Source organism: Electrophorus electricus, chromosome 19, assembly GCF_013358815.1.
Source record: "Electrophorus electricus isolate fEleEle1 chromosome 19, fEleEle1.pri, whole genome shotgun sequence".
NCBI lineage: Eukaryota > Metazoa > Chordata > Actinopteri > Gymnotiformes > Gymnotidae > Electrophorus > Electrophorus electricus.
Genome location: NC_049553.1, coordinates 13,858,040 through 13,883,009, shown reverse-complemented (window position 1 = coordinate 13,883,009; position 24,970 = coordinate 13,858,040).

Here is a 24,970-nt window from a genome sequence, read left to right as displayed (position 1 = left end):
AAAACAGCTTATGCATGTATGTGTATACCTAACTTACAGAGTTAAGTAAATGTTCATCAGAATTTAGAACATGAAAGGCCAGGAAACAAAACCAATATCAGAGTAAGCTGTTAATTAGGATACTTCCCAGTGTGTAATGTTACATTTAGATATTAGTTGCAGTTTTTATTGTTGTATTTCATTGTATTACTTTTATTTGCTTGTATTCTCAGATAAGCTATTTGTATTTAACTTGTGGCACCCTTTTATTTCGCAACTCCTTATTTCAGTTTCATTTTAACCAATCCTAAATAGCTAACTGCTCACTAGCTAACAACGGAAATTAGACGCTAGATCTGTGTGCAGAAGGATTAAACCACTTTTACTTTAAGACAGTGGGTAGGAGTGAACCATATTGGGAAATAAAAGGAAACAACACACAGACTAAAATAATTTAGCATGGAATATGTAGTTTGGTATTATTTATTCTATAATAAAAGAGTAAAAATTAGAAATCAAAATACATTCAGAAGACCATTCCTCCTCCCTGCTGAGGCAAATATAATTCTGGCTGATGACCTTAATGTCTTCTACTGTAGGTTTGAAAGGAACAAACTTTCACCCCTCACCCACTCACTCCAGCGTTAATGGCGCAGACCACACCTCAGACTACCCTTCACACCTGACACTCAGACTGCATTCAAGATATGTGAAGAGGAAGTAAACTGGCACTTCCATAGAGAGAAAACCAGGAAAGCACAAGGTCCAGATGGTGTCTCCTCCACCTGTCTTCAAACCTGTGCTTGACCAGCTTGCTCCAGTCTTCACACACATATTCAACAGATCCCTGGACTTGTGTAAAGTCCCCTCTTGCTTCAAACACTCCACCATTATCCCAGTCCCCAAGAAAACATACATCATAATTATGAATGACTACAGGGCTGTTGCTTTGACATCTGTGGTCATTAGCGCTTTTGAATGACTGGTGTTGGCCCACCTGAAGAACGTTACAGGACACCTGCTAGACCCCCTGCAGTTTGCCTAACATACAAACAGGTCATTGGACGACACAGTCATCATGGGACTTAACATCCTGCAACATCTTGACCGTCCAGGGACATCCAAGGATCCTATTTGTGGAATCAGTGTTCAAGTCCATCATTTCAGAAATTCTCTCCTCCAAACTCTCCCAGAACTCTGTATCCCCTGCCATCTGTCAGTGGATCACCAGTTTCCTGAAGGGAGGAAACAGCAGGTGAGGCTGGGGGAATTCACATCCAGTATACAAACAGTCAGTATTGGTGTTCCCCAGGGATCCATCCTGTCCCCACTATTCTTCTCTCTCTACACCAATGACTGCACCTCCAAGGACCCAGCTAATAAACTCCTGAAGTTTGCAGATAACACTACACTCATCAGACTCAGATGGTGATGAGTCTGAATACAGATTGAAAAAATTGATTGGAAATTGAAAAGCTGTTGCTGTGGTGTAGTCAGAACAACTTGGAGCTAAACACGCTCAAGACTGTAGAGATGAAGGTGGACTTTAAGAGACACTCCTCTGCACTGCTCCCCTTCACAATATCCAACAACACTGTGTCAAATTTGTCCTTCAAATTTCTGGAAACTACCATTTCCCAAAACCGGAAGTGGGAAACCAACATCAACTCCATCCACAAAAAGGGCCAACAGAGGATGTACTTCCTAGGACAACTCAGGAAGTATGGCCTACCACAGGAGCTGCTGAGGCAGTTCTACACAGTCATTGAATCTGTCCTGTGCGCATCCATCACAGTCTGGTTCAGAGCAGCCAATAATCAAAAAAGGAACAGACTGCAGTGAACAGTAAGGACAGCAGAAAAGATCATTGGGGCTCCCCTACAGGCAGCCTTCCCTACAGGACTTGCACTCCTCAAAAAACAGGACATTGGCAAGGAAAATCATTACAGATCCTTTACGCCCTGGACCCCCTCTTTCAACTCCTCCCCTTTGGCAGGCACAATAGAACCTGTATACTAAAATGTCTAGACACAGGAGCAGTACCTTATACCATCACCCTCATAAATAGTTGCCTAGTCCCATCTGCAATGTCATAGCACACAACTACAATAATACATTATATATATATATAACTTCAGTCCCATACATTGTCATTACTGATGTTAGCATTACCACCTACTGGCACTTTATGTATATTATATATTGTTGTCCTGTGCATTATCTGAATATTGTGTATTGTATGTGTATTTTCTGTATTACATGAGTTAACAACAGCTGGAACCAAATTCCTTGTGGGTGTCAACATATTTGGCCAATAAGTCAGATTCTGATTGTGATTCTGATTTATTTCTAAGGTTACTGGAGGACCCCACATTCAAGGAAGGCCCATCTCCAACACTTCAGTAACTGCTCACATTCACAATGATCTTATTATGGATGACATTGCTGCTAGTTATGTTTTTAACAGTTTCTGGAGTTCTGAACAAGCACTCCTGAAAGGTTTTAAGGGCAGATTATTAGGATCTTTAGAAATAATGACACCTGCCTGAGGTCACTTTAATTTAACATAGACTATAATCCTAATAAGATATTTCATAATGTCACTTTGCATTTTCTTGTCAATAATCCATGGTGGGTGATACAGTAATCCATTTACCATAGTACATGCTAATCTTTGGTGTCTCAAGAAATGCACCTGAACCCACAAAATTGGAAGGAGTTTTATTTCAGTAAGACCTGGAATCACTTAATCATTCTGGACTATTTTTGGCTGGACTATTGTAATTCCCTGTATATGTGTCTGACCCATTCCATCCTCTCTCAGTTTCAAATGGTTGAAATTGCACCTGCTAAACCTTTAACTGCAACAAAGAAAACACATCAACCATGTTCTGGTTCACTTACACTGATTACCTCTGAAATACAGAATTGAGGTTACCAAATTATTGTTTGTTTTTAAATCCCTTAATGGATTAGCTCCACAATAATGTCCTATGTAGCACAATTAATGTGCCAATTCCATATGTTGTCCATTGGTCACTTAGGTTATTTTGTTACATAATCCAATGCATCTTGCTATATGGGAGCTCAGAAAGATTTAATGGCTTTATTGTCCATCTCAATGCCAGGATTGTACAGCTCCTGGGTATCTGTTTAGGATAAATCCAAGGAGCACTCCTATCTTCAAAGTTGGGCAAACAGCACCCATAACTTGGCTAACTCCAACAAATACCTTCAGTTAAGCTTTTTAGAGTTCTACACTTCAGGAGAAATTTGTTTCAGATGTCTTTAATATCATATTTAATATGATATGAAACAGAAGGAAGGTGCTGATATACGGTGGATGTACACAAGTACATGAATATGGAAACTTCTCATAACTCATTATTTGGCCAGGATGATAAATGAGCAGATAAACGAGTAAATAATGGCTAAAGCTCAGTGATGTCAGTTTCACTGATACAGATGGTGCAAGCCATTGTCACAGAAAGACAAAATATAGTCTTAACTAACAAGGATGTCTTAAGGTTTTGAGAATCTCTTATTCTACTTTGTTTAAATTTTATTTGGTTGTGTGGTTTTGGTTTCCTCACAGCTTTCCATCTTACATCTAAACTTTATAAAAACTATATGTACAAAAGTAAAAACAATAGCACAAAAATATTCACAAATACATATTAAAAATATAACAAAAATAAAGTTAGAAAAGGATGCTTGTTTAATCCACTCAAATGTTCCACAAACAAAGCCAAACTGGGAAATAACTGCACTATGTGACAAGCAAATAATCAAAATATAACATTAAGCCTGTAAAACAAATGTACAACAACAAATATTACTGTTATACTTACCATCGCCTACTATTTTTGATCTCTTGTTATTCACTCATTGGTTCCAATAATTGGTGAGACAACTGCTGAAAAGAATTTGAACAGGTGATTTTCATCAGCTAATTTTAACGAGATGCTTAAAAGGAATGCAGGTAAACAGGTAAGCTATGTCTAGCTGTGCTTCTCTTGCTGAGAAGGAGTTGCTGTATGATACTGGGTTGTCCTATCCAGAGGCATTATGTGGTGGAGCTTAAGGTAATATGTTATAACTGTGTTGTGGTGCAGTCTTGTCTATATTTAAGAAAGAGGATTACATCCATGTGTTAATGCTCTTATTTTGTAGGCTTTGGTTACTCCTAAATACTGTATTTCTGTTGAGGGATGCAGAGGGGAATGGAGGTAAGATGTTGGTCAGATGCTTTGTACATGTGTTCAGAACTTCTAGTAACTTAAATTTTTTTTAAATAAACCTTTTATTCTGTCCCCTTCAAGTGTGGCATAAAAAAGTTGCTCCACATTGGCGTAACTTGGCAGCATCAGCTTATATGGATCTTCCCCGAAAAGCTAATTATCTTCCTTATCAGACCAAGGGTGGTTTGACTTCCAGTGTTGCATCTGTGCAAAGTAGTCCTGTGTTCCCTCCACGAGGGTCAGAATCCAGCCAGACTCAGGCTGGTCAGTCAAGTTGTCTTTCAAGCAGTCAATTGGATTCTTCAGAAGCTCAGACTGCAAGTGGCTCTACTGGATGCCAGTCTGTGCTCCAAAGTGGCCAGCTATTACCTGCATTTGTATCCCAACCCCAGTTTCATGGTTCCACTGGTAATGTTGCAACTTGGTTTCAGGGGCAGAGGTCCAAGAGTGTCCTTAGTAGCCCTCTTCAACAAGGTGTGACTCATCAGGAGTCTGCTGGCAACTTAAAATCTGTGTCCTTTGCTCAAGGTTTCCCCAGTCAGCAAATTGGTTCAAGGGTGCAAACAGCAGCTGTCCAATCCTCTCCTACCCATCAGGGAGTCCACAGAGCTCCATCCTCAGGCCTGTCAATGTACCTTCCTTCAAAAAAGCTCCAACCACCTAGTCATGTTCCTGCCCGTACTTGGCATCAAGGCTACCCACAGCAATTTCCCTATCCTTCACAAAGCAGGCCTGCAAGTATGTTGCTGTCCCAAACCCAGACTGGTGGAGATGGATTGGCTTCAAACTCTCAAAGTAGCTATGGTGGACAACACCAGAGTTCCACCTGGTCTGCTCTACAACCCGGAAGCCAAAGCACAAGTCGGCTGGATTTTGGAACATTGGGTGATCAATGCACCAGAATGACATCTGGTTTGACCTCTGCCAGTGATGGGTACCTTGCTTCTCCATTTGTAAGCAACTGGCAGTCATCTAGCCATGATCAGACTACTCGGTCCCAGATGCAGGCCTCCGGTATGAGTTCTTGTGACTACAAGCAATCTGTCAGAGATGCTGCACAAAGCAGCACATCATATGGAGACCTTCCTTCTCAAGTTGGAAGCACCTGGCAGACATCTAGCCTGTCTGACCAGTCCCAGCTACAGCGTTCTACTGCTGGTGAGACTTCAACTAGCCAGCAGTCTGGCAGGGATGCTTTGCAAAAAAGCAGCAGCTATTATGTGCCTCTTGCATTGCAGGATGCAGGCATATGGCAGTCTGCCCGGTCTCCAATGCAGGATTCCCATCTGGGTTCTGGCATGACCTCTACTAGCCAGCAGTCAACCACTGATGTGCAAAAAAGCAACAGCCGCTATGGACCACTGTATTCCCAGGGTACAAGCACCTGGCAGCCATTTGGCCGTGATCAGACTGCAGAGTCCCAGATGCAGGGCTCCAGTGTGAGTTCTTGTGGCTACCAGCAACCTACTAGTGATGTTCCACAAAGTGGCAGCATCTTGAATGGGGCCCTTCCTCCTCAAGTTGCAAATGCACGGCCAACATCTAGCCTCCAGTCTTTCCTGCAGTCTGCCCAGTCCCAGACACCAAGTATCAGTGCTGCTTTGACCCCCATCAGCCAGCCATATGCTGGTGACTTGTCTCAAAGTGGCAACTATTCTAGACCTCTGCCTGCCCAGGGTGCAAGTGAATTGCAGCCTACTGGCCACCACCATCCTGCTCTACAGACTGCAGGGACCCAGATGCAGGGTTCCAGTGAGGATTTTGACTTTTTTACCAGCAAACAGTCTGCCAGTGGTGATGCACAAAGCAGTCGTAGCTCCAATTGGACACATCCACAGGGTGTAGGTACCTGGCAGGTGTTCAGCCAGAAGTACCCAGTTGGACCCCTCAGTGCTGGGGTGACCTCAACCAGCCAGCAGTCTGGCAGGGCTGTGCCACAACACGGCAGCTATTATGGACCTGTGGACTCTCGTGTTGCAAGCAACTGGCAGCCAGCTAGCCATGATCAGACTGCTCAGTTCCAGATGCCAGCCTCCAGTGTTGGTTCTTGTGACCACCAGCAATCTGCCAGTGATGCTGCACAAAAAAGCAGAACCTTGTATGGGGACCTTCCTTCTCAGGTTGCAAGCACCAGGCAGACATCTAGCCATGATCAGACTGCCCAGACCCAAATGCAGGGTTTGAGAGGATACAGTGGTTCTCAAGGCTCACCCAGCTATACTTTCACTCAGAACTTGCCTGGCTCTTCCCAGAGTGAAGCCCAATTGCCCCTTATCCCATTCAGCTGGATGGTTAAGCAAAGAGTGTCTGCATAATGCTGTCTTGCTATGAGATGCTGAAATGGTTGATTTATCAAAATGATTGTCCTGTCTTTAAATAAAAAAAAAGTCAGCATTGCTGTCTCTGCCTCCTATCCATTGGTTAAAGGTTGGGATGTAACTTGGAGTCCTAGCCAAAGAAAAGGCTCAACTGTGAAATTTATGGTGGGGAGTGCAAATGCTTTCTGGTTATTTAGAAGTGGGTTGTGGGATAAGGGATGCCCCAAAGGCTTGTAAGGCTTCAAAGGTTCATGGATCAACTGGCAGACTTCTGAAAGATTGGGGAGTGCAAAATGCATTAGCAAGCATAAACCTGGTTTGTGTTGGGGTTCTTTTGATGTGCAATTCAACTTAAAAAAAATTATATATCTGCATGGAAGGACTGACCATCACTTCAAATTTGAACTAGTGCATATTTACAAAACCTGTTTATGTGCACTGGTTACTTTATGGGTTCCTGTGACTGCAAATATTCTCACAAATGGGAGGGGGATGAGGAGTTTCTGTTCCCCCATTTGTCTTCTGTTAAATCAGCATTTATTTTTTTCTGCACAGCATGTGCAATGTCAAACTCCATGACTCGTATGTACAATTAATTTTAAAATTATTCCATGTACTTTTTGCATTCAGGGACAACACTGAAAGGTGAGCTAGTTACAATCAAGTCTCTCATTCTAGTGGAGCATGTATAGTTCATGATCTATTTTTTAATATTGTAATACAATGTCATGATCATTTTTTTTACTTTCATGGCATTTAACTTTTTTTTTTTTTTAATAATTCCAAAGTAACTTACATTTTGTCTGAATATAACTTGAGCAACTGAGGGTTAAGGGCCTTGTGAAGGGGCCGAACAGTGGCAACTTGCCAGTGGTGGGACTTGAACTGGTAATCTGATTACAAGTTGAGTATCTTTTTAGTCACTAAGCTACAACAGCTGGTTTATGTTTAAACTTGTTTTATATTTACATTTACAGCATTTAGTAGATTCTCTTAGCCAGGGTGACTTACAAAAGTGGTTTGGCATCTACTCATAAGATATCCTAGCTAGTACTGTAGGCTACAGTTCAATATACCATTGAACTAGAATGGTGTTTAAAATACAGGGCTCTAATAGATGTCTAGAAGTGCAAAACAAACAAGTTCTATAACAATAGACATCAATAAGTGCAATAAACAGTATTCTGCAATAAATACTAGAGTTTGTTACTTATAGGTGCAAGATCAGTTGTCACTTAAATTCCACAATTTGATGGCTCTTCAATATAATTATAGTTAACCCCTGGGAAATGCTGAAGGCTCTTTTTTTCTATAGAGAAAAATGTACATCCTATTTTAGAAAAAAAAAAAAAAATCCTTTTAAATCTAGCTCACTGATCATCTTTGCATTTTGTCTGAAATCCTTTCATTGGATTTTTAGATAAAATGAAGTAATGCCACACTTTCAAATGACATTCTAAAGCTCAGGCAAGTTTTAAAAATAGGGGTAAATAACATCATTGTATAGGAGATCTTCTTCAGTTTGGAAGAGACTCATCAAAAAACAACTTTCAAAGCAAAATTGCAAAATGGCATTGCTTCTTGTACCAGTCCATTAAAAAGAGAAACTTTATTTTATTCACCCTTTGGTTGTTCTTGCAGTATGCACACAGATTTTCATGTCTGAGAGAAGATATAGAGCAATATTAAGAGGAGACTGTGGAAGGGTAATGGTGTGTTAGAGCAGTTTGGGTTTTGCTGTGTATTGGTAAAAGTTTTTCAAATGTCATCAGAAGAAGGGTGAGTCAGTGGATCAGGACTCCCAGTTTTTGCTGATGTATTCTTATTACATGGTTGCAATAAACAGTAGTTGCTGATGTAAGGAAGAGCAAAGTTCCTGTTGCACAGTGGGCAGATGGTTTGGCTGCAGAAATGCACAAAGTGGTGGTGCAGCATATTAGCTGATGTGTCCCAAAAACTAATAGCATATGAAAGGGTTTCTAATGTAGAGCTATCATGCTACATGTCTGGTGTCCTGCACAGTGTTGGCCAAAAAAAACAAGCAAACAAAAGGCCAAAATATTTAGAACAATATATGTGGGTCATTCTGGATGCGAGTCTAAAAAGAAGAAAAGTATACACAAACAAGAAAATCCAGCTCTGATGGAGAAGCCACAGGTAGCAGGGCAGTTACTCATAGTGTTACAGCAGGTGGCCCAACCCCATGGTGCTTTTGTAGAGGCACCTCTAAACTATAAATGGCAGCTATGAGAGCAAATCTAGAGCACATGGACAAAACAACAGGTTATATGTAAAGACAAATGTGAATGACAAAGAATGTGATTTTTTTTTTTTGGTGGCTACATATGCACAAGTTACTTTAATTCCTTCAGTGATTGCTAAAGATAGTGGTTTACTGGTTCACTTTCTTGCAACATTTTGATGTGGCATCTGCTCTTGTGTTGGGTTTTTGCAATTTATGTTTTTATGTACATAAACATAATGGCTTTATGACTGCATGCCTCATGCAGGATCATGGTGGATGGGTGCCGCCAGTCCGTTATTGGTCAGCTAAGCTAGGAAATGAAAGGATCAATCCTTGCCTCAGTGCCACTGTATTTGCATGCGGTTCTACCCACTTATACGGTTGTTGTGACAGCAGGTTATCCTCATGCAGAAGTCTCTAATAGTCAGCCCAGGCTACCACGGTTACTCCACAAATGTGGGGCGATTGGCTCACTGCTCTCACAGCTCCGAACATTCACCTCCAAAGGGCTCAAATCACTAATCCCTCATCGTTAATGGTGACTGCATTGTCTGATACTTGTGATGAGAGTGATTTTGGTGATCATGACTGTATAATGTCATCTACCAACTCACCTTAGGGTGTTTCAGAAATTCCTCTGGAGAATCCAGGTTTGATTTTAATTACTGATGGCTCAGGACAGATTCTCTAAACATGTGGGGTGGGCTGTCTGTTCATCATATGCCGTGGTTGCACAGGGTTGCCTCCCTGATCATGTCTATGCTCAAGCTGCCAAGCTTGTAGTACTTACCATTTCTTATGTTTTAGCATCTGGCCTTACTGCTAACATATGTACAGATCCCCATTATTTATTTGGCATAGTACATGATTTCTGTCACATTTGGTGATGAGGTGCCTTTTAAACAGCTGCTTCCCCCCATAAAATACGCTCTAGTTACAGCAGTAATTGTAGCTTTTTATCTTACATCATCGTTACTGACTTCTCCATCTTATTGTCACCTTTTGTACCACCACAGTGCTGTCTTCCTCACACCTGTTACATATATAAATCTTTACAAAATCAGAGTATCACTACTGTTTAGTTACAAAGATGATCAGAAAAACATAGTTTGTCTTACCTTGCAAAATAACCTGATCACTAGCTCATTCAGTTGTGCTGTGATCCTTGTGGCCCTCTTTAACATGAACAGATGAATGAATGAATGAATGAATGAACTTGATGGTTTAGATTCATCATCAGGTTGCACAGAGTATAAATAATAAATTAGATATTGATTCTTATGTAACATTTACAATAATATAACAGCCACAATGAAACATACCATCTCTAAATACACTAGTTACACAGTAAAATAAATTTGGTTAAGAAATCATTAAGTAGATTCCATAAATGCCATAAATGTAAATGTAAATATAAGGAATATAAGAATTCTAAAAATGGTGTTTTTGTGGATAGAAGTACATTGTAATTTTTTTTGTTTTTCCAGAGGACAGCAGATTATATTCAGCAAAAAGAGGATGAATAGGACCCTCCACAATGTGCTGAGCTTCCCTCCAGTACCTCTCTGATGACTGTTCTTGAATGTCTCTGTTCAAACAGAAACTGTTAAATTTTGTATAAAATGCACTTTTTTTCTTGTACCTGTTTCAAGATAAATTACAATCCGGAGTCTCCATTAAAATCTTATTCATATTTATTAAATCATTAAAACTGAGCATATCTTTAATTTTTATGGAGCTAACACATGAACATCATATAAATTGTTTTAATTTTTCATATTTTGCTAAATATTTATTACTTATTTCAAGACTTTTAATTGAGTTTTTATTTTAATGGTGTTGGTCCTTTTTAACTCTTGGTCTTGTTCTCTCCATGGGTTTACAATAGTCATTTTATTACCGCTAAGTACCAACCACTGAGCTCCCACCAGCCAGAATAAATATACTCTTTAATTCAATCACGATTCATTGTTAAAATAAGATAGATCATAACAATGACCAAGACAGAGACCCAGCTGTGAGCTTAGTCTCAATTACAGTATATTTTATATGCTATCATGAGTAAAACAGGGAAAAAAAAGCAAGGCAAACAAAAAGAGGAAACATCACAAGGAAAAGTTTAAAATGGAATCAAATGAGAGTTAAGTCCAAACAAGAAAGGTGAGTTATATTAGGTCGAATGCTCCTCCTTTATCCATAATGTTATAGGCAGATATGTTGATTGATATGAAACTATTTTACAGGGCCAGATGTACCATACAGTGTAAACACTGGTCACTCATAATATTCTTAATAATTCCATGTACTTATTCAGTAATATCTTGGACCATTTGCGTGAGTGGAGCAGTTTTACACCGGAATCTGTTGCCACTGTAAGTTTTTTTTTTACCAATAGAGGTCGCTGTTGATTAGCTTGACATCAGTAAAAGCATGAGGCGTCATTATTTTCATTATTCAGATATTCTGACCAGTCCTCTTTTTTTTAATGTCTTACTTGTCTGGTAATTGATAAAAAAACAAACAAACAAACAAACAAAACAAAAACCAGTACAGTCCTCAAGTCTGTTTACACAGTAATACATGAACAATGTGGCCATAAATTGTATAAAAAAAGTTGCCCCGATTGTGTGTGTGTGTGTGTGTGTGTGTGTGTGTGTGTGTGTGTGTGTGTGTGTGTGTGTGTGAGAGAGAGAGATATGATCTCTTTGTCTAGCTAAATTATGGGATGCATTTCTCTTTTATGATTGGAGAACTATAAAAGTTACTATTTGACATTTTAGGAAGTAAACTGGTTAATGGTTAACATTTTGGATCCAATCAACTTCCAGCTATAAGCTGACACAGTGTAAAACATGTATATTTGTTATCCAAACAACACTGTTTAATCAAATCAAATTGACAAAAGGAAATATTATTTACAATGTGTTTTTCTTGGGTTCACTGTACCATAGTAATTATGCTGATCATTGGATTACCTCTATTAACTACAGTCCCAAACTGACCAATTTCCTATTTTGCTCTGCTTGTGATTGTGTTTATTTCTTCAAATGTTACCATGCAACACATGTAGACTTTGTTTACATTAGATAAATGGACCATTATGAATTGAGGCTAAAAATTATTTATTTTAATCTTTTGCAAAATGTTCTTGTTTTGTAAATGTATTACACAGTTATATATTTTTGGTGTAGAGCATGCCAGAGTTGTCTAGGGAGTCAAATATTATATATTTTGGCTTATTAACTTCTAGTCAACATACACTTAAAATTCTACTTTTAAGTGATACTAAGCATGTTTAATAAAGCAATTTGTAATGGGTGTCCAAAGGCCTTATCAAGTGTACTCAAATCTATCCTAGTTATTCAAATCTCATACATCCACCTTTCAAGTCAAGAGAATATTTGTTTTATCAGCTTGTAATTAAGAAAGATGTTCCCAGGGTCCTAAGTTCCTAGGAAGGTTAATGTGTTAACAGAGTATTGAACTGGGGAGCATAAGTCCCTGGAAACATAGGACCCTGTGAGCATAGATATGGTTCCAGAGGGATGTGGGCATATTCCTGTGGTGGCATGGTATGACAGTAGTGTTGACTCTACTGAGTACAATCACTTAATGATTTAATTATTGACAGAAAATGAGCAATCTCTGGAACAGAAACCAAAAGAATAAATTTCAAACTTTATGTGTGCACCATGCATCAGCATTACCAAGAATATGGCTCACTTTATGCCTCTGTGACTTCATGAAACATAAATACAGTAAAGCCTCCTACATGTTGATCATTTAGAATAAATGCTTATTAATGCACATTTTGCATCATATTTAATTCTAAAAGTTAATTGGTATAACAAATGATCCTCTTTGAGGTTTTTAGCCTTTTTTTTCTGTGCTCAAAGGCCAAGACATTTCTGTACTTTTTTGCAGGACGTCTGCTAGGATATGGTAAAAATGCAGTTCTATTGAACAGAGGTGAGGGTTCGCACTTTTTATTGCTAAGATTACAGGATCACAGGACCACCATTTTCTTGTAAACAAATATATCATGAAAGACCTGTTTTTTAACCTAAAATTTAAAGTACCACATGTCTTGGTGTTCAAAATTGCCCAATTATTTGTTGTTGAGACCATTAAAAGCTTAATATTCTAACATTTTGGGTATTCTAACATTTATATTTTTTTTTTTACCCAGGAGTGTATGGGTTGAATAGGACTGATATACATATCAAAATTTAGTTTGTTTGTTTTACAATAATAAATCTCCTCATTATAAAGGTGGACCAATCATTTGAAAATGTCTGAATGAATATTTATGATTAAGCATATTTTCCGTTTTAATGGAGGAAGAGTAGTTAACGGGACTTAGGTGTGGTTTTGACCTGTCACAAATGTGACAGCGAGGACCGGCAACAACTGTTTTGAACTGGATATTGATTTGTTGTTTCATTTGAGATATACAGAGGTTACAGGATTCTGTCTCAGTTGGGATATTGAGGTGCCTGCACTGAAGTGATTGACTGAAGTGACTGCAGACATTAAAGATGTCAAACTCTTATAAACATTTGTTATTTGTTTTTAGTGTGTAGCCATTGCATGACCAGTGGCAGAATGTGCTTTGGAATGCTTCACTTTTGTTAAGTGTCACGATACGGCCCCTCCTCCCAGATGTCTCCGTGTGTGTGTGTGTATGCGTGCGTGTGTGCTCATTTATAGGGTTACGCCCTCGCCATGTCTCACACCTGTTTCTTGTTCCCTGTCGTTACTGTGTGTGTATTTAAGGTCTCGTCTAATCGTTAGTGTTGTCGATGTTTAACCCCAATAGCCTGCGAGCTACGTCGTCTTGGTTGAGTGTTAATAACAATATGTTTCTGTGTGACGCAACTCGTCCCTGCATCCTGCTCTGACTCCTCAACAATGCAGAAACATCGACTGCGGAAGAATGCCCGAGACAAAAAGCAAAAAGAGCAATGGGAAAAAAGGACTTCCTTACCTCTGTCCTGCTCACACCCGTGTTGGGTTGCTCGGTCCTCCTGCTCTGTCTCCTCAACATTACAATTAATGGTTAATAATTCAGTCTCAACTCATGAAAGTCATCAGTTAGATCGCCAGGATTCCCTGTCATAGTGGTGTATGATCTGGTGTATGTGGTGTATGATCTGCAGAAATTCCAGGATTTATGTGTGGTTTTGCATCAAGGATGGAGTGTGGGATTCACTGCACCAAGAGTACAAGACACCTCCAGATAAGTGTAGTGTGCTCACTTTATTAGTAAAAATTGTGAAAATAAAGAAAAGGGAAATTAAATGGTTTTAAAAATAAAAAGCAGACCAATATGACTCTAATGCTCCTCAAACATTCATCAGCATTCTTATTAATTAACACTGAACTAGGCTTCAGTACCAGGCTAAAATAGAATTAGATGCTGCTCAGTCAGCAGGCAATCATTAACAGGTAAGTCTACTTCTATGATTCACTATATGTTGCATCATGTGTCACTAATGTCCAGCAGGTGACATGGTGATAGGGCAGGTCTCTGACTTCATCACATCAATACGTGATAAATAATCACATACCAAACATTAGAGTATCACTGCTGACTCACAGACATAATAACTAAGGTATGTTTAGTGAATAAGCAGAGATAAGAAAAAAACATGCAGAACAATCATTGACTAAGATTATATTAATGTGGAGGAGTGTTCACTAGAATCACAGTAATGAACAACATAACAATGCAACCAAACCAAAATTAACACAAATGATTTGGGGTGGACAAACTAGCCTGAGAAAGAAAACAAAAAGAAAATGAAAACTCTTTCAAAAAACTGTGGTAATGACAGATCAAGCAATCAGCTTATCCACCAAACAAAGACCAACAAAGAAAACTTATTAATTAAATGAGAGTCATGGTGAAAGAGTATGACTAGTATAACAGAAGTATAACAGAAGACTCAGGAGAAAAAGGGGAAACTGTTGTGAAGCAGCTGGAGGGAGAACTAATTATAGGATTGAGAAGGTTGTATCACAGATGAGAGGAAAGAGATAACTGATCTAATTTGATTAATAGACAATAAAGTTACTATTGATATGAACTGTTAGCATAAAAAGGGAAATGCCTGTTCACACAATTTGCTGGCTCGACCATGTAAAACCATCGGGGTGGCACAGAGGGAGAGTGCCTGTTTCCAATTGACGGTGTCTGGAGGGCACTGGGAGAGTGTCCATCTTCCCTCAAGCCGCTGGGATGGAACTGAGAGAAAGTATCCATTTCCCACTGAAGTCATCTGGATGGCACTGAGAAAGAGTGTACGTCTTCCCCAGTCTTGCTGGCTCAAAGGCACATGAGCAACAGAGGCCAATGACAATGAAATGACCAGGCTTCGCTGTCTGTGCGATTGGATCATCGGAACTGGCACAGTTATAGAGTCATAAGCCTTCGCGAGCAAAGACCCACTGCTGTCCTATCGCAGTGGGTCACAGTTTCACACCTCGCGCCAGACTGCGAAGGGGGTTGAACTTTCCAGGTATACGTTTGGGGAACAGGGCATACCTGGTTCATGCATATTCATTAGCTACTGTTTTTACCATGGGGGAAACGAATTCCCATAGGACATATAGGAATACATAGGATCCACCATAAATTAATTAAACAAAGAAAATTATACATTTACTACCAATTTCTACCTCCTGGTTTTAGAATGAAGCTTGCACAAACAAACCCTAGGATGGGTGGAGCAGTTGGATAATAAATTTAATTACATTCCCATTTTCTACAAGTTACAAACTGACTTTAATATATTGTCTAATGAATTCATATAATATTTCTAGTAAACACATCTAGAAGTGGTTAACAATTTGTTTACAATAAGCACGAGGTAGGCAAAATACAAATGAAGTGATCTGGATAAATATGTGAATTAAAAAGGAACAGAATAATGAAACAATAGACATTTATCAAACAATAGGCGCAATTGATCAGCATCATGGTGCCAGAGGGCTCCTGGGTCTGCTCTGTGTTCTGGGGGTGAGAGAAAGTCCATCCTGACCAGGTCAAAATTTCAATAGAGGGATCATTTGTAGTCTATCTTCACTACAAATACTAGTTAAGTTCATAGCAAGAGAATGGGCCTCACGTAACAACAATTTGCTGTTTTTATCTTAATTTCCTCTTAATTTTGTATTCAGCCAACAGTCATAAGTGTTAATGAATAAAGATGAATAAAAGGTCTATTATGTTGAAAAACTTTTACTTGTCCATTTTTCGTCTTAATCGTACAGGTCTGCCATGGACCTCTCCAGCCAAATGGAACAGTCCAAACCCACATTCAACATCAGAAAGGAGCACGTCAATCTTCTGTCCTTTTCCTCTATCTTAATCAAACTTAAATGTGTAATAGGATAAATAACTCCATATTAACACAATACTGAAGATACTGCATTCTTTCACATGAATGAAAACATCACCATCCTAAATGCCCAACTCAGTACAAACACTGCTCATATTCATGCAATAATGAAGGTGCCATACCCATCACTGATTGCCTTCAACAGCACTAAAGCTGTTCATTAGCTGTTCTAGCTGGCAGCATTCTGAGTCCAACCAATAAAAAACTGAAGGACACTAAACATACAAATTCTTCAATGTGTTTTTCATCTGGAGTCATGTTCGCTGTCACAGTAAGTATTTCTTCTTCATGGTGATTCTCTGTAATGTATTAATTCAGTATGTTCACACAGTAATGTCAAGAGTTGGTGAGCTCAAGACTCATGGAACATGGTAACTTTGTCACTCTTATCCAGTACTGTTGCTACCTTCTAAAGGAAAATCTTTTCTCAATAGTAGGGGAATTTTCATTGGATCTATCTCTGTTTCAATGTAACATTTTGCTACATTGTACATGTAGTTAAAGATAACTTTGTTCTTTACATTTACATTTAGCTGATGCTTTTTTCCAAAGCCACTTACAATTATGACTGAGTACAACTTGGCTCAAAGACTAAAAGCATTATGTTGTCAATTACAGTGAATCAGAAAATATGCATTATCCGTGTATCCGTCACCCCGGTTAAGATAGCTTACGCCAATATAGTAACCATAACAAAATTCAAAAGATAGTTTGTGTGAGCATCACATAATGATATCAAACCTGGAAGCTACAGTGCCCTTTATGTTGGTATGCCCGACTATTTTAAATATTCCATCACTGGCAGTTAATGGGTTAAAAATTCAATAATCCCTCTATCCAATACCCGGTTGCCATTTGATTTCTTAGAACCTGTGAACTGGCTTATTTAAAAGCAGCAGCGTTTGTTGTTTTTGTTGTGTGTTTAATGATTTGGGCTACTTATTTGTTTATTTCCATAGCAGCAACTTGAAAACGTGAGATATAGTTGTTTTCGCGATTGTTCCCCAGTTTATTCTGCTGGCTGGACAGTTTCACTTATCTAAAGTAACGAAAGATGGTTAACACTATTCAGACGGGATTTGTTCCACATAGCGAGGCGCAGTGCTTGTCTAAATGTTCCGAGTTTAGCCCCTTCCGAATCCATCTTGTCAGTATGGACTGCGCATTTCCGCGCTTGTAAAGATTTGTCTACTATAACATGAGCTGTGAAAATAACCCCTGATATTAGCACACAGTAATTAATACACTGCCTGCCCCCCCCAAAAAAGGTCACCGCCTGGATTTAACTAAGCAAATAGGTAAGCGCCCCCCATTGGATAATTACTGCATAGGTGATTATGTTTCAGCTGGCAACAAGTTATTTAACCCTAACTGACGCAGTGAGTAGCTTCTCATTTGTTAAACAACCATATCAAAAGACACATCATGTGGTCGTGGAAAAGATGTTAATCTGTTTCAGAAGGGTCAAATTATTGGCATGCATCAAGCAGAGAAAACATCTAAGGAGATTGCTGAAACTACTAAAATAAGGTTAAGAACTGTCCAACGCATTATTAAAAAGTGGAAGGACTGTGGGGAAGCATTATCTTCGAGGAAGGAATGTAGTTGGAAAACAATCTTGAATGATCATGATTGGCGGTCACTTAAACGTGTGGTGAAATCAAATCATAGAAAAACAACAGTAGAACTCAGGGATATGTTTAATAGTGAAAGTAAGCATTTACACACACACACACAATGTGAAGGGAACTCGAGGGATTGGGGCTAAACAGCTGTGTAGCCTTAAGAAAACCACTCATCAGTGAGGCTAACCAGCAAAAACAGCTTCAATTTGCTAGGGAGCATAAAGATTGGACTCTGGAGCAATGGAAGAAGGTCATGTGGTCTGATGAGTCCAGATTTACCCTGTTCCAGAGCGATGGGCACATCAGGGTAAGAAGAGAGCCGGCTGAAGTGATGCACCTATCATTCCTAGTGCCTACTGTACAAGACTGTGGGGGCAGTGCTCTGATCTGGGGTTGCTGCTGTTGGTCAGGTCTAGGTTCAGCAATGTTATGTGCCCAAAGAATGAGTTCAGCTGACTACCTGAATATATATGACCAGTTTATTCCATCAATGGATTTTTTTCTTCTCTGATGGCACGGGCATATTCCAAGATAACATTGCCAGGATTCATCGGGCTCAAATTGTGAAAGAGTGGTTCAGGGAGCATGAGACATCATTTTCAAACATGGACTGGCCACCACAGAGTCCAGACCTGAACCCCATTGAGAATCTTTGGGATGTGCTGGAGAAGACTTTGCGCAGTGGTCCAAATCTCCTATCAATACAAGATATTGGGGAAAAATTAGTGCAACTCTGGACAGAAATAAATTTGACATTGCAGAACGTTAAAGGCGGTCCAACAAAATATTAGACTGTGTGACCTTTTTTTTGGCCAGGCAGGGTATATCTGCTTCTTACATTGGCACAAACGAATTTGTGATTTTCAGGAAAGTAATAAGGTTAAATACCGAACAGGTTAATGTACACTGTGTACACCATACAGAAAAATGCATGTAAAAGAACGTTTAATATTTAGCCCTATGCAGCAGTTCAGACTCTTCATTCAAAAAGCGACCACGGCAATCGTGGGCTGTAACCCAGTGTAACGTAACCATTCCACAGTAGATTATTAAGGCCTCAGCTATCCATTTTTAAAAGAGTGATGGTGTTTTAAAATTTTACATTTCAGTGTAAATAAAAACATTCTCAAAGTTTTGTTTCAGAATGTGTGACATCACATCATCTGATGTCATAACAATATTCACTGGGATATCCACTGCACAACTCCACATCAAATCAGTCTGTGTTAAGATACTGAAGAGTACAGCTGCGAAAATGAAGCACCTCTGGTAGTGCTGTTGCATCAGCAGAATACACAGAGTAAAACAAAGCATGATAAATCTAGGAGATATGAAATTCAGGAAAATAAAAGAGGAAAGAATTGGATCAAAAGAAGATGGAAGGCACTTTGGACAAATGGAAATAAAAAAGCTCGAGAAAGTAAGGTCCACAAACAACCAGAAGGAAGGAAAGCAAACCAAAAGCCAGTAAAAGAAGATGGAGAGCCAGAGGTTGGACACCTTCCAGTAGGCCTTAACATAGAGATAACCAACCACCAGACAGAGTGAGTAACTTTATACTCACACTACCCCTCCTCTCCCTTTTCAAAGAACCAGGTTATTTGTTAGAAAAGTCTTTAGGGGCACCACTAGATACTATAGTTGGTCTATTTCCATGTCCATTTTGTGTTGGATATCCTGGACATGGGTGAAGGTTCTGACTACAGAACCACTGTTGGTGTGATAAACAGCAGACAGCAACATGTGATATTGATAATTTTAAAACAGGAAACCACATGCTGAAGGGTGGCCTAATGGATGGTAAAGCTGAGGCTGAAGCCATTATGGAGCTCAAGCGTGTTCTCCTGGATGAGACTGAGAGGACCAACAACAAACCTCTCAGTGAGTAGTGGAGTTTCATTTCTGACAAATGAGAACGAACACCGCACTTATTCACACTAACCACCCATAGCAAAATAACAAAAACATTTAGTCAGGTTTTACTGAAAATCGGTTATTACTTGCAATGTTGAAAGGAATTTTGAACTGGGAACTGGAGGATGTCGCCATTAAAGAAATGATGGATGTTTTAATGGAAGACAGTGAAACCAACAGTGGTCCTCTGGGTGAGAAAAAAACAACTACTATCAGGAAAATGAAACAGCTATAAAACAGAAAATATATATTCATGTCAAAGCAGAATATGAGACACAGAAGGTGATGGATGCGGAAACTGAAGCCATTAGAGAGCTCATGAACATCCACCTGGAGGAGATGGACACACCTAATGGTGAGTAGATGAAATGAACTGCTAACTCATCTCAAAATAGTAAATATTAAATATATACTGTGCCCTGCAATGAACACCCTTAGGACTCTTTACGACTCAACTAAAGCCACATATTGGTCTTATATATGACACCAAATGTTATCTTTTTCCTGAAATGTTTTCTTTTTCCTGGTTGATAGTGATGCTGAGGCTAAAGCCATTGAACAGCTCATGCGCATTGATATAGACACAGCTGAGCTGACCCCCAGTCAGTCTCTGGGCGAGTAATGGAAACAACTGTAACATCCATGACACATCTGTTTTTTAGGGGGAGAATGGGTTTGAAACTATTAAGGAACTTGTCGAGGTTTTACTGTATGAGAGTAACAATCGGTGATAAGCCTCTGGTTTAGCAAAGGAAAATAATTACTGATGAAATCATTTAGAAAGAACTGGTCAGTGGTTAAGATTTATTCATGTTTCAGCAGGAAAATACAAACTGGAGTTTATGGATGCTAAAGCTGAGGCTGAAGTCCTTAAAGAGCTTATGAACATTCATCTGGAAGACACAGGCACACCTAATGGCAAACCTCTGGGTGAGTAGAGGAAAAGGACTACTAACTATTCTCAAAGCAGCAATTATTAATACACTCTGACCATTAAAGTACACGTGAAAGCATGTCCACAGATCACCCAAAGCCTCCTCATTCCACATACATATCAGATTTTTTTTCCATGGTAAAGCAAACCAGGTGGTGGATGTCACTTTTGAAGCCCTTCGTGAGTTCATCAACTTCCTCCTGGAGGAGAATGAAAAATCCATCCACCAGCCTCTTGGTAAGTGAAGGAAATGAATTTATGTCATGGTAACAGTAACACTTCTGGTTACCATGACATAAAATTCTGGTAATGGTTCATGTTGAAACATGAACTGAACTCAATATAAATACTAAACTACATTCATTAATAAATAACCAGGAAACCAAATGATGACTTTCAAGGACGTTGAAGCTCAGGCTGAAGCCATTAAAAACCTCATGAACATCCATCTGGAGGAGATGCACCCACCTAATGGCCAACCTCTGGGTGAGTAATTATTAACAACACTCTGCACTCCAAAGAACACTGGAAAGCATATTTACGACTCAAATAAATTTGTATTTACACTGTTTTATTTTCCCTGCTTATAGCAAACCATGTGATGGTTGTTATTGATGATGAGGCTGAAGCCACTGAAAAGCTCATGTGCATCGATCTGGAAGCAATGGAGCCGACCACCAGTCAGCCTCTGGGTGAGTAAAGGAAATGATTGTGATGACCATGACACATCTACTGTTTGAATAATCCAGCATTTATGAAGTTATTTCAACTGAAAGATGCCTGATATAATTAATGAAAAGTGTTTTAAGGGGAAAACAGGTTCGAAACCATTAAGGAATTCATGGATGTTTTACTAGATGAGACTGACACAATCAGTGACATATCCTGTTGCTGAACCAGAGGTTAAATACCAGATAAATCCACAATGAAATAACTGGTCAGTGGTTAAAATTGATTCATGATTCAGCAGGAAAATGCAGGCTGGAGCTAATGGCTGGTAATGTTGGGGCTGAAACAGTAATTATTAACAACACACTCTAACCATTAAAGTACATGAAAAGCATATTCCCTGCTTACTTAACGCCTCGTAATTCCACATGCATAATACCAGTGTCACGGAAGGCTCCACCCCCCACAAATCACATGGTACGGCCCGCCGCATGCAGAGGGACTCACATGTACTGTTTCTAAGCACACCCCCCGGGATTGCACACACCTGCACAGGGTTTACTGTTGAAAGTCTGTCTGTCTATTTAAACCCCTGTCAGTGTGCGCATCCTTGTTGGTCATTGCCACTACATGTGTGTTAATTTTCATCTCTGTAACCATAACGTTAGTTTGTGAAGTCATGTGTTAATGTGTATGTGTTCTTCGTCTAATGTTAATTGCTTAGTCATGTTCATTGTAGATGCTGAAGGTGAGTGCCACCGTTGTCGTCTACGTTTTGTGTCAGTAACCGTTATTCACAGTCGAGGGAGTCTGTGTGTCTTGCTCTGCGCCCTGTGGAACTCAGGCCATTTCAACCAGATTTTTATACCACTGTGTTCATACCAAATAGTTTAGCTTTCCCACGATGGTTCAGTATTACTATGCAAAGTACTGAACAGATCAAGCTTTACAGATAATTTTGCCTGTTTCAGAAACAGAAGTTCCAAAGCATCTGAAAGTCATTTATCCATCACATAAACAGTCTGCAGTTCACTTTACTTTTTCACCACAACTTTTATGAATGTTTGATTCCAACCTGCATGGGACATTGTAAAGCAGAAGAGCAGGTGATGCTCTGTGATGGGTGCTGAAGTGGTGGATGAAGCTATTAGATGGCTCTGGTATGCAACATTGGAGGTGATGGAGTAGAATAACAACCAGCACAAGAGAAAGACCAGGAGAGGAACACGGGGGGGCAATGCAGAAAAATTAATTACGGAACGATGAACCCCAAATATGAGGAGATGAAGCACAATGAACGTAAGGTAACGAATGAGACCAAAGCACCATGAAAAGCACATTATTAGCACGTGAATTACACAAAGAGCAGCAAACTTTGGGGTAACAACAGACATTAAGAAAACAAAGACACACAAGCTTTACTATTATGCTAATACTGGATAACAGTTGATCAAAGGTCAAATGGGCATCTTAGTTTTGTCTTAACCCTGCATTTCTCTAATTGTGTCCCACAGAAATGAAGGAAGATCCTCTGATGATCAGTAGGGGAACAGATGGGAGAGGAGAAAGAGGGAAGACATGTGAACATTGAAGGGCAGAAGAGCAGAAAAGACACGAGGAGAGCACCAATAGACCAGGGAACCGAGAGGGACACAGAGGCCGAAGGGAACATCAACAAGGATGGGGAAGGAGAAGGACACAGCCTGAGGCCCCGACACCCCATCAGAGAGTCCCTGACCCTCCTTCCCTTCAGCAGCACAGGAGAACAGAAAGAAAGGAGCAGAGGAGGGAAACGCCCACATGGAATGGAGGACAGAAACGCAGAACATCTGCTGCCGAGGACAGGATGGACAGAAGGAGACATGTGCAGTCACAAAGGAGAGGACGAGTGCAGGGATGAGCACCACTCATGGAGAGTCAGAGCACCAGAGCAGACTTGGAGAGGACCTGAACGTAAACCAGCTCTACAATTGGGGAGTGCAGTTCCAGAAAGAAAGAGTGCTACTCCAGAGAAGAGGCCTGGTGCTCCCAACAGGAGGAGCACAGCCCCAGCAAGGAGAAACGTGAGAGAGAGAGAGTACTCACTTCCCCAGCCGAGGCAAAATGCTCATTATGGTAGAGGGAGGTGTGGAGGAGAAAGGATAGAAAGGAGACCCCAGTGGTGGCAGCATGATGACCGTGTTTAAATGAGAGAGGACGAGAGGACTGGCTGATGAGGAAATGGGTCAGCATTAAAAAAAAAAAAAATCAACAAACGTACAGACACACAAACACATATATGTATTAAACATTTACAATATACTCTGTTCGATTTTTAAAATAAGTAGTCAGCAACAATAAATGTAGGCAACACAATGTCTCACAGAGAGGACTGATTTAAATCAGCATGAACACAAGCAAGCCAGTTAACAAACAAAGGGCCCAGTTTTGCTTTCAAATACAACATTCAGCCATTTAACTGAATAGTAATAATAATAAACAAATGAGAGACAAACGTTCAGATAAACTATAAAAAACATCAAAAGCTCACTTTATCTTTCCAAACAGTATACAAGAATCAATCTTAGATCTTAACTGTAAAGGTATGAACTTTTGGCAAGTGCTGAATGCATCTTTCAGAGTGGCCATGGCCATTTGGGGTCAAAGCTCACTTCTGCCTCCATAACCAAGATGCTGCTGTATTCTATAGCATGATAAACACTCATATTTTTCCTATAGAGGACAATCACACAATTCACAAAACAAAACATGTAACAGTATGCCTATGTGACTTATTTTGTAATATTCAGTACAGTAATTGTGAAACACCCTGTTAAAATTTTTGGAGAACTTATTCACAATGAGACTCAGAGCCACTGATCATTCAGTTAAGGCTGCCTTCAAATCAATGCCATCACTCCTGAATGAAGGAAAAAAATGTCAAACCAAGAACACTGGGCCCAACACCCTTACTAGACTCTATACTGGATTGCATTATTGTTTATTAATCTTGGAGTAGTAATTGTAAAGAACATACGAACGTGGTATGGCTCGCCGCGTGCAGTGGGAGATCTTCGTGGACTGTGTTTCGTGTGTAAGCACGCCTATGTTGTTAAGCACACACCTGCTTCGGTTTAGTATTGTCATGTTTGTATGTATTTAAACCCTTGTTAGTGTGTGCATTATTGTCAGTCATTGACCATTCAAGTTCAAGTTCAGTTTATTCGTCACATACATAGTCATACACAATATAACACGCAGTGAAATGGTGGAGAGTGCTCTGTCCAAACTGAGGACGAGAAACAGGGGTACATAGAAAAAAAAAAAAAAATATCTATATATATAGATATATATATATGCAGATAAATATATATATTCTATGTATGTACAAAAATATATTAACAATGTATGTACAATATATGTATATTATGATTATATACACAATGTACAATGTATATGGTTGGGTATATATGTACACAATCTACAGAATGTACAGATCCATTTTGTATAATACCATATCTACAGTTGTTGTGTAACAGGGTAATTGAGTATAAATCTATATATACAGATGTACAGATATACAGTTATGTTACATGGTGGTGGTGGTCCCCACAGTTTATCAGTTTCCCTGATTCAGGGCCCGAATGGCCTGTGGGAAGAAGC